An 11,708-nucleotide genomic window follows, 5' to 3' on the forward strand; every position below is an offset into this window, starting at 1 on the left:
TTTTTGTCTTTCATGATAGATAACATGAATATATCAAAATATGAATAATATATCAAAAGATGAATAATATTTATTAATGATGAAAACATATGTTGCAAAAATGATGCACGAATGATGTGACAACATAATTATTTAGCAATTAAAAGTATTACACGGTTATGTTTTTATATTGACAAATATTATAAAAAAAATAAAAATTAATGCACATTAAATGTGATTTCTTATGAGCAAGTTGGTTTGGGGTTTCCACTAGAATTAGAATTATGATACTTGTTGAAAATTATTAATAATTAATAAAATTTAATCACCAGTGTTTTTTTTTTACCAAAACAAACTTAACTTCTTTGATTCATAAGAATAGAATCGATACAACGAGGAATACTGTTAATAGAACAGCGACAAGACCAAGAATTGGCCGCCTTTGAAAGACAATGGGCAACCAGATTCGCTTGACGCTTAACGAACTCTACCTCAAAGTTCGGAAAATGACAAAGTAAAGATTTAATAGATCGAATAATAAAATTAAATTCAGAACCACCTATATTATTAGAATGAATAGCTTGGACAACTTGAAGAGAATCACCCTCGAAAATAACATGATCAAGATGGAGAGTTAAAGCACTTTGGATAGCTTCCTTTAACGCAAACGCTTCCGCTTCTGGGATAGAAAACAAACCAACATCCCAAGCAACAGCCGCATGAACAAAATTCCCCAAGTTATCCCGGATACACCAACCTCTATTAGTAGTTCCTTGATGACGATTAAAACCCGCATCAACATTGCACTTAAACCAACCGGAGGGGGGGGGGGGGGAGGGGAATCCAAGAAAGAGTGGAAGGAAGGCCAACCCCTCCACCATAGATGTGTTTTAAAATGACAAAAAAATAGCTATGTAAAATTTGTATTTTGAATATAAAAATAGGCAACACCTATAAAGTGTTGCAGTAGACAGTTTGAATCAAAAATAGGCACATTTCGCGAAGTGATGCAGATTATGAAAGAATACAATATTTGAAAATTGTTGCTGTAGAAATAGTGTCGCGTTTTTCAAAGTGTTGCTGTCGGCAAAACAATGCAACATTTAGTAAAAGTGTTGTTAAAAGTGTGTTTCACCAAGGGTCGCAACCTTATAAAACAACATCACTTTAGCATATAAATTGGACATTATAGATTCCGAAAAATACATTTGATAAGTCTATCATCTTCATTAAAATTCTAGACATTCTTCGCTACATCCGAGTTTTTGTCGGTCTTACGCAAACTCGATAAAAGACTGAATTATCCTGAATATTCCTGCGTTCCAACTCTAAGACATATTGAGAGTGCTTGAAATACTTATAAGGAAAGTGATTTTGTTCACGATTCTAGCCTCGATCCCATTTGAATTGAATTGTTTTTCTAACAATCTTATAAGTATTTTCAAAAATAGTAATCGAGACTTCCGTTTCAAACATCAAAAAATGAACTATCTTGTCGTGAATACATTCTAAACACAAGAAGAATCTATATTACGGATCCGGGTACACTTTTATTATTTCTCATAAAAATTAAAACATTGTGAAAATTTTAAAGGTTAAGTATGTTTTTGATCCCTATAAATATCTCAAATTTCATTTTTGGTCCCTATTAAAAAAAATGACATATTTTGGTTCCCATAAAATTATTATGCATGTAATTTTAGTCCTATTATTAAACGATGTGTATTTTAAACGATTATTTTACAGACATGTTTAGAACGTTATAAAAAGTTCCTCAAAAAAAAGAAACTCAAAATTTAATTTCTAAGTCGAGATTTGTATTACTTTTATCATTATATTTTGAAATTTAAAAAATTTATATTTAATTCTTTTCATTATAAAAAAATTTATAGTTTGGTAAAGAAATAATTTGTAATATTCTAAATACTTATGAAAAAAATTCAAAAATTTAAAATTATAAAGGTAATTAAACAGTTTTTAAAATTTTAAAAAATAGCATGAACTAAAACTGCATGCACAGAAATTTTATAAGGACTAAAATATATCATTTTTTTAATAGAAAATAAAAATAAAATTTGAGATATTTATATGAATCAAAAATATACTTAACCCAAATTTTATACATATTGAATTTTACTAATAGATGATATTAAAACAATGACTATCGATAGTAAATGATACATAGCGTATAACATTAAATAACTTTATTCTTCCGAGTAAACACCTTGCCTTAACTTAATAATGAGATTAGAGAGAGAAAAAAACTTTTCGCTCTCTTCTTCCTCCAACCCTAGGGTTTGGCGGCTCCTCCCACCTTCATGGTGGCTTTTTTCCATCTTCATGGTTGTATCCTCCCCTCCTCTATGGAGAGCATCACTCCCTCTCATCGGCTAACTCCTTTCACCGACTTCCCCCTCTCACCACTCCGAATCACCGCCAAGCCCCTCTTCCTTCTAAAGCGACCGCCACCGGAGCCACCACCAATGGTTGTTTCCACATCCTCAAAGTTGTCAACCGCTAGTTCATCTCCAAAGCTCTTTCTCCTTACTCGGGCGTCTTCGGAGGCACTATCGGCCGATCCCACAACTCCGATGGTTTTGACCGTTCGCCCAACTCCAAAGCCACCATGGTTTACCTACGGTCTACGATTTCCTCCTCTTTTCCATTTATCTAATTTTAGTTCTGTGGTTTCTTTCCTGTGTTGTTGTCTTTTGGGATCTTTGTGTGTGTTATGTTTTAGTTTAAGCTATCTGCAGTGGGCCTTCAAGGTGTTTGATGTTTTGCTCCAAAGAGGTTTGAATGATGATAATGGACTTTGGAGTAAAAATCTAAGGGTGATTTCTAACCAGCTTCTCTATTCCATCCAACAATGGTTTTTTTCGGAGATGGTGGGTTTTTTCAAGATAGAAAACCGATATAATCGAACTGTGCGTGATACAGCTAAACATATGATCCGTAACTGGATAGATTCAAAGATTGTGGTTCTTAAACTCATTTATCTTTTATGAAAAACTGTTGCTTGGTTAGGATTAAGGAATTGGTTTGGTATTATTCTTTTGGATTGTAATCTTTCAAAGTTTACTATTGTCCAACTCTTAGTAGATCTAACCATTAGTGTTGATTTTAGATTGAGGATGAGAAATGCTCTCAATCAATGTTTGTCATTATGCTTGTACTCCTTTTTTATCTATTGAATGAAATTGTTTTACTGTCAAAAAAAAAACACTTGATAATGAATTAAACTTGTAATCACTATTTACAACGAAATATACTGTTATACGGTTAAGTGTGTGTATATACCCGTACAACATTGATCAATTTTAAATTTTATACATTGATAATTGGTGTGACTTCACAAAAATTAATGGAAGTTTGAATAGTAAATGAAATCTTTATAAGGAGACTTTGAAGTTAACCTTAGTTATATGTTTTAATTGGTTTATTAAATTTTAAATCTTACACTTATATTTTTTGATAAAAAAAAATCTTACACTTATATTTTAGAATTCTATATTAAAATTAGAATATGTTGATTATGAAAGTGGTCAAATTTATTAAAGTATAATTTCAAATTATGAAATTGAGTTATGATTTATATGATATCAGGGTGAGTCCTTTGAATTTGAGTGCCTTAGATGAATAAAAAGACCGGTTTCCCTATAATTTTTTTAACAATAAATACATAAGCATAAAAGAAATAATCGGATAAAAAACACATTTTTATTTGACATTGTGCAAAAAGAATACAAGTATGAATCTTTGGATCAATATTTATACTACATCAAAATACAAACCACTATAAAGAGAGTTCTTTTTCTTCTTCTTCTTGATCTGATCTTTTTTCGATAAAAAAATTGACCAAACCTTTAAAATTGTTTAAATATTCTCCTCTTAGCATTTTTTGTTGCAAAATCATTAATAATTTGGTCATAATCAAGATTCTTTAAAAATTTATTTTCAATTGAAATCGACGCAAGACTATTTAATCTATCTTGAGACATAATAGATCTCAAATAAGATTTTAATAATTCTAATTTAGCAAAACTTCTTTCAGCAGATGTAACACTGATGAAAATAGTCAATATTATTCTTTAAGCTATACATGCATAAGAACAATAATTAAAAGTCTTTAAAGAACTCAATATCATATAGTTTGATTTTGATTCAACTGTTAAAACTTCTTTAATAACTTTCAATTTTTTAAACAAAATTTCACCATCAAGATCAACAACTTAATCCAAATTTGACACGGTCAGAAGATTTATAATCTATCAAATAAAATTATCAATAATATAAAATATTCTCTATATCATTATTTTAATTTTAGTGCCTCGATTAAATTCTTTAGTTGCTAAAATTATGGATACATTAATTTATTTTATTTTAGGAAAATTAATTGATTTTATTTTACTCTCTATTTTATTAATGGAAAATTACATTCTTTTATTAATTTTGATTTTGTAGTGCCCTTATAATTTTGTTAGCCAGTATTTTTTTTTTAAAATTCTAACAAGTTTTTTTATAATAGAAAATTTTCTTTTAATATATATATATATATATATATATATATATATATATATATATATATATATATATATATATATATATATATATATAGGAGTAAAAAAAAATTTTGGTGCCCCTTAAATTATGGGGCGCTGGGGTCCTGCCGCGTGAGCCCATCCTCATGGCCACCCCTATATGATATGAGAATTATTTGTGTTAGATGAGATTTATTGCAAGACATATAAAGATCATCTGAAAATGGATCATGAATTATATAGACTTGTGAATTTAGTGTCTAATATAACTTTTGAATACCAAGATGTGGAATTTTGAAATCCTTATCATGGATGATAAAGAAATTCGAGATTCACACAAATAAAGAACCTCATGAGGAAGGTTCTCCACAGATATTGAAGCACAAACCGAAAGTTCGTCAATGATTGTTGAAAAGAAATCGAACTTAGAATAAGCAGAAAGTCTAAAAGGCTAAGGATCTAGGACCGAACAAAATCGATTGTCGGCATATTTCTTGTATCTAGTAGAAGAAAGATGTGATAATTTTATTCGTAAGATTCCTATTATTCTTCGAGTGGAAGATGATCTTAAAAGAGTTACAATGAAGATATAATTTCAAGTGACTTATCTTGGAATGATGTTATCCCAGATCAAATGAATTCAATAATGTCAAACAACACTTGGGAACTTGCCAATCTACCTAAAGGAAAAAAACCCATTGGATGAAAATAGATATTGAGAAGGAAATATCATAGTGATGATACACTAGACACCTACAATGATATATTAGTGGCCAAGGGTTTTATAGAAAAGAAATATGTTGATTATTTCAACACATATGCACCCCCAACAAGGATGGCGATAATTAAAAGTATCACTTACATTAGTTTCATTGCATGATCTTATTGATCTAGTAAATGTCAAATGTCATTCCTAAATAGAAGTCTCAATGAGGAGATTTATATGTAGCCATCGGAAGGTTATGTACTTCCTACTAATGAACAAAAAGGTGTACAAGCTTGTTAAATCATTATATGGATTAAAACAAGCACCAAAACAATGACATTAAAAATTTGACGTTGTAATTGTAAGATTCTCCGATTAAGGAGGAGACACACAAATTCAAGGGGAGACACACAAGTTAGGGGAGAATTTTCAATCTTATCAAAATAAGAATTCAAAGAGTTTGTCATCATAAAAAAGGGGGAGATTGTGAAGAATATATCTAATATCTAGTTTTGATGAAGACAAAGGTTATCAAAGTAGAAAAAGGATCAAAAGTGTCATGCAAGTCAATGATGAAGTTGATCAAGAAGGTTGAACATAAAAATTCAAGTTAATATTTGAGACAAGAAAACTTAACTATGATACTCATTGGAATTTATACTATACTACTTTAAATTTCTCATAATTTTATTTCTCACTTCATCTAAAAACCTTGCATCATCATGCATCATTATCTATAAAAGAATGTCTTCATCTAATTCTTGTGACAAGTGTTTGTACACAAAGTTGTGTGAGAATATTATGATATTCCTTGGTCTCTGTCGCGGGCGAAAAACCGTTTTGTTCCTCTTTTTTGTGGGATGAGACACCTGATGCCTTCTTTGGGCTCGAGTGCTCAAAAAAATGATTTTTCTTTTGTACCGACCAAACTTTTTATTATTTCCAAAGGAGGAAAAGGAAAAAAGCTGCAATAACCTAAAAGTGGGGGGAGAGATCTTTGGGTAAGAGGGTTGGTTATACGAAGGGAAGGTATTAGCACCCAACGTATCTATAGTACTCTATAGGTTTCTTTGCTTTGTTTTTCATTCCATGTTATTGAGAGGTTCTTGTGAAATAGGTGGGACCTAAGGTGTTTGTTTGATTATACTCGCAAAGATCATCGCGATCCTCTGCATACATATCCCCTAGAGGGAATCAGAGCATCTGTAGCTCGGGGTCTACGGGTGCTAAGGTTTGAGTGGTTTTTTTGTTTTGTTTTGCTCGCCAAGGATCGACCTTGTGCCTACGTATTCTCAAAGGGATGTTGAGAAAGTCAGAGCAATCGTAGTTCCCACTTATGCTAGTGGAAGCAAAGGAAAATAGACAAATGTCGTCTAAATGCTAGATGTATCTAATCTATATCATCACATACATCTGTTTGATTTTTGTTTGTTTAACCAGCCTTGTGGCAAAAACTTTCAATGAAGTCAGCCTTGTGACAAAAAGTTTTGATTAATCAGCCAGCCTCGTGGCAAAAGTTTCAATGAAGTCAGCCTTGTGACAAAAACTTTGATTAATCAGCCAGTACGGTGGCAAAACGGTTTGATTGATTAGCCAGCCTTGTGGCAAAAAGAAATTTGATTGATTAGCCAGACTTGTGGCAAAAAAAAGTTTGATTGATTGATTGTTTGTGATGATATAGAAGAGATACTCCTATCATAGAGATGATAAATGTCTAATCTCCTAGGGTGTTTTGATTTGGATATTGGGGATGCTTATAAGAAGCCCGTGGGTCCTTGTACGAAGCCCAAGAGGAGGCTATCCGAGGGTCCTTGCATTGTAAGCCCAAGAGGAGGCTATGGGAGGGACAATCCAGGGTCCTTGCATTGTAAGCCCAAGAGGAGGCTATGGGAGGGACACTCGTTTGTACAAAGCCCAAGGGGAGGCATGGTATAGTTGGTTTGAGCTCTTAGAGCGATTTCACCGGGAAACCATACTCTATGTCCTAACCTAAACTAGTGAGATTCTTTGCACGAAGCCCAATAGGAGGCTATGGGGAACCTAGTGTTGTACTAAGTTGAACAAATATATATAACACAATCACAAACATGAACAAGTACGAACAAATATGAACGAGTACATGAACAAATATGAACAGTTATATGAACAGATATGAACAAGTATGAACAAGCACATATATATGACAAAGTGTGTGTATATAATGGAGTTTATGAAGGAAATATACCTGTAAGCATGATCCATTTGTATACACAGGGCTCGGGACTCACACTCGGGGAGAGGTCCACTTGAATTTATTCAAAGCTATGTAAACAGGTATTTACAAAGGGCTTGGGACTTATACCTACATGGAGGCCCATGGTATTTTTGGGAAGATTTAAAGAAAACCTTCATTTTTGGATTGTTATTCAAAGTTTAAAAACAGATTGAGATATGTACAAAAGGCGTACAATGAAATACCTAATTTCATGTACTAGAGTGGGTATGTACAAAAGGGCTTGGGACTTATACCTACATGGAGGCCCGTGGTATATTTTGAAAAGTTTTGAATAATTTGAAGTTTTGTTGTTTTGAAAACAGTTTGAAAAGTATTGTTTTGAAAGAGTTTTCTGTACAAAGAAAAACTGTATAAAAGGAAAAAGGAGTGGGTCTTATACTCTATAATATTCGAGAGGCCCCACTTCGTTTTGGAAATGAGTTGAAATGATTTGAAAGTGAATTGATTACTGTTGTGAAAACAGTTGATTGAGTTTTAGGCTTACCTCGAAGAATGAGAAAATTGGATTTCTGAGTTTGAGGTGTTACCGTGATCCTCAAATGATGTGCTTGGAATAAATTAGGATTTAAACAGATGTTAAGCATCCTCACCAGCAGCAAAGAAACTTCGGATAAGCTTACAGCTTACAGCATTCCATGATCATCCAGTAATTGTTTATGGAATTCTACAGCAAACAGACAAATCCAAAGAGCAACAGAGAAATAATCTCGAAGTCTCGGATGAAGTTAGAAAATTCAAGTGAAAATGTGCAAAATAACCAAAGATAAATTAGATAACTTAAATGATTAATTACGCGAAAATTATATGAGAATATCAAAAGAAAAATCAATTCTAAAAGAAGATATTTTTTGTGATTTTTTCCATGAAAAGAAAGAAAAATAGTTAGAAACATAAACATAAATATGCATCTACTATATTTTTTGTTGTTTTTTATGAGAAGAAGAAAATAATTAGAAAACATAAAACTAAATATGCATCTAATATATTTTTGTATTTTTTTTAATAAGGATTAGAAAAGAAAATTAAAATCCTATATTAAAATAAAAACTAAGCCTTTTTTATGCAAACTATTTTCTCAAAGAAAACTAAAAGAAATAGATTTAAAAAGAGATTAATAATTGGGCCAGAGGTGTTGAAATTCTGATAGGGGGTGTGCAGCCCAAACTGAAAGCTGAATGAAAAAAAAGGGTCGGACCGGGTCGGGTCAGAGTGACCCGGATCCGCCTTTGCTTAGTCTCTAAATGGGTTAGAAGAAAACCCTAGACAAAAAGAGGAACACGCCTCTTTCAATTTCTTTCACTCGTTTTGTACGAGTTTTGTTCTTCCTGGGAAAAGAAATACAGAACCAACACAACAATCTCATCTTCTCCCACGGTTCTCTCTTGCTCACTCCTTGTTCATCTCCCTTCTCCAAATCACTTTTAATTATTCCCCTGTGAAGAGCAAAAGCAACGGCGGCCATGGGAGAACAAAAGTTCTCCGATTCTCTCTTTGTCTACGAACAACAACAGTTTTGGCTGGGTTCTTGCCCTCTCTCGGCGGTTGTTCTTTCCGTGAAGAACAACGATGAAGACAACTTCATCTTTCTGCTCGCGGTGAATAATAACAACAGCGATTCGGCCTCACTCTTACTCTCGTTTTGCTTGCGGCCATGGAAGAGAAACAAGAACAAAAATCCGAGTGAGTATCGAGTTCCTTTTCTCTCGTTCTTGGTTCGTGAATAGCAACAGAAAAAAAAACGAATTTTAACAGAAAGTTTCCCTCGTCTCTTTTCTCTCAAACCGCTGCCTTTTTACTTTTGTTCATCACTGGTTTTTGTTTTCTTTGATTTACAGGAAACTAAAGCTTATAGCAACAGTCAAAAGCGAAAATTGGGAGAAAGTGCGAAGCGACTTACCTGCGGCAAGGAGGTTTTTGCCGGATTTTGTGTTGAGGTATGCAAACTATTCACTTCTGCTCTTGAGAATCTGCTGTAAGTTTGTTGTTACTACTGTGTTGATTCTGAATCCCGAATCTGAACCGCTACTGTGTTGTTGTTACGGCTTCTGAATTGTGAATTGTTGTTGTTGATGCTGTCTTAAAATGAACCGCAAGTTTTGTCTTTGTCTCTGCTTTTGTTTTCACTTACAGCACCTATGATTTTTCAGTGGCCATGGGATCTTATCTCGACGAGAAGAACTTACCGTATAACCCGGTTTCTTTCACAAACAGAGGTAGAGACCCAAGTGTGCTTTACTCAATTTCGTTCTTCATGACACAATTCTCCTTTATGAGACAATAACACATGCTTTCTCTATTTTTTTCTGGAAATTTTGTCTTAACAGGGAAATATGTTAATGGTAACAACAATATTGAGAGTAAGAGTGAAATTAGCTTACCTACGGCGAGGAGGTTTTCGCCGGATTATTGTTGAAGGTACGCCTTGAATTCCTTATTGTTACTAACAACCTTGAATTGTTACTAACAATTTCCCTAACAACTTTGCTTGTTGTTGTAGGCTTTTGATGAAGGTGATGCCATAACACCTCTCTTTGAACTTGCTTCAAGACTTGAAGATGGACTTCAAGTTGGAACTCTCCACCAAGGTATGAACTATTTCTTCACCTTTTTTCAAACTATGGAACTTTGAAAATTATGAAAAGAGAGAAGTGAGAAAGCTAGTAGTATAGTAGCTTTGGTGTGATTTTCTTCAATGAGAGAACTTCCTATTTATAGGCAAAGTTAAGGGAGTGTTTGGCAATTGGTAATCTTGATTGGCAAGTTTCAATCATTGCAAGATAAGAAAAAGAATATATTTTTCATCATTGCAAGAATAAAAAATAAGAATAAGAATATTCTTATGCAAAGATATTTTTCATGATATAAGCCATGTGTGTAAATTTTTATGTCATTTTATGATATCTCTAAGTTGCATAATTTTATGACATAAAAATCTCTCTTTGGCTTTCTTTGACTTTTGCTAATTTCACCCCTCTTTTTGTTTCTTTTTTTTCATGTTGCATGAGGACCTTGAAGAAAAGCATGAAGAAATTTGATCTTGAAGAATGAAGACTTGAAGAATTCAAGAATTGCATTTGAAGTTTTATTTTTTTCTTTTCCTTGTAATTCCAACTTTGTATGAATGAAACTTTGTATTCTTGAATAATGAATGGAATTTTGTAATTCTTGAATTTTGGATAAAGTCCACTTGTAAATCATTTGAAATTTAGAACTTTGTTCATGTAAAGGAACTTCACTTGTAATGTTTGAATTTCTCTTAGAATCCTTGAATGGAAAATGTATGAAACATGAATATTTCTTGAATGAATTTGAATGCAATTTCTATGTCTAGAATCAATTCTTGAATTCCTTTGAATGATTCTTTGAAGAATGTTCTTGCACCAATGGACTTTTAATTCTTGAATTTATGGTTTTAGAACCATACTTGAAGCAATTCTTTCAAAATGAACTCAAAATGGATAATGTCTTCTCCTTTTTTGCAAACCTTGAAGAAATCCTTATGGATAATTTTGAATTTGTTCTAAATTCCAAGCAATCCATATGAAACACTTTCTTTCATCAATGACAAATCCACATGCCAATTCTTTGAACAAATTCCAAACTAATCTCTTGAATCGCACAAATTGAAAATGGCACACTTCAAATGAACACAAATTGATGACTATGGATCTTGAATTGAGACACAATTTCCATTGGATATTGTCATAGGGATTATTTGAAGATGATTGAAACCTTTGATTGACTTCCTGGGGATTTTTAGGGTTTCCCAAATGTGATCCCTGATTTCAGTCCCTGATAGTTCAAAACCCTAATCTGATGATTTGAAATTTCTCTGTTGATCAATCCTTGTGTAGGAGATGTCTTGAGTCAATAGACTAGGCTAAAATGATGTACTTGGGATGTGAGGTCACGTTCCCAAGTCATTAGGTCAAATTCTGAGCAAAAGTCAGGAGTATGCTATCTTCAGTCAAAACCCTAATCTGGTTGATTCAGAGCCTCTGAGCTTGTTGAGATGGATTTCTGAGGACCAAATGTTGATTGTTGATGAAGATGATTCATTTGAGATGAAGGGAGAACAAAACCCTAATTGATTGTTACTTGTACTGATGAGTGATTTCCTGATTAAATCCTGCTGAGTCACAAGTAGCAAACACAAGCTATGCAATTTTGTTAGAGATGCAAATGATGCATATGCAAATGATATGAG

This window comes from Vicia villosa, linkage group LG4 (genome assembly GCF_029867415.1).
Source record: "Vicia villosa cultivar HV-30 ecotype Madison, WI linkage group LG4, Vvil1.0, whole genome shotgun sequence".
NCBI lineage: Eukaryota > Viridiplantae > Streptophyta > Magnoliopsida > Fabales > Fabaceae > Vicia > Vicia villosa.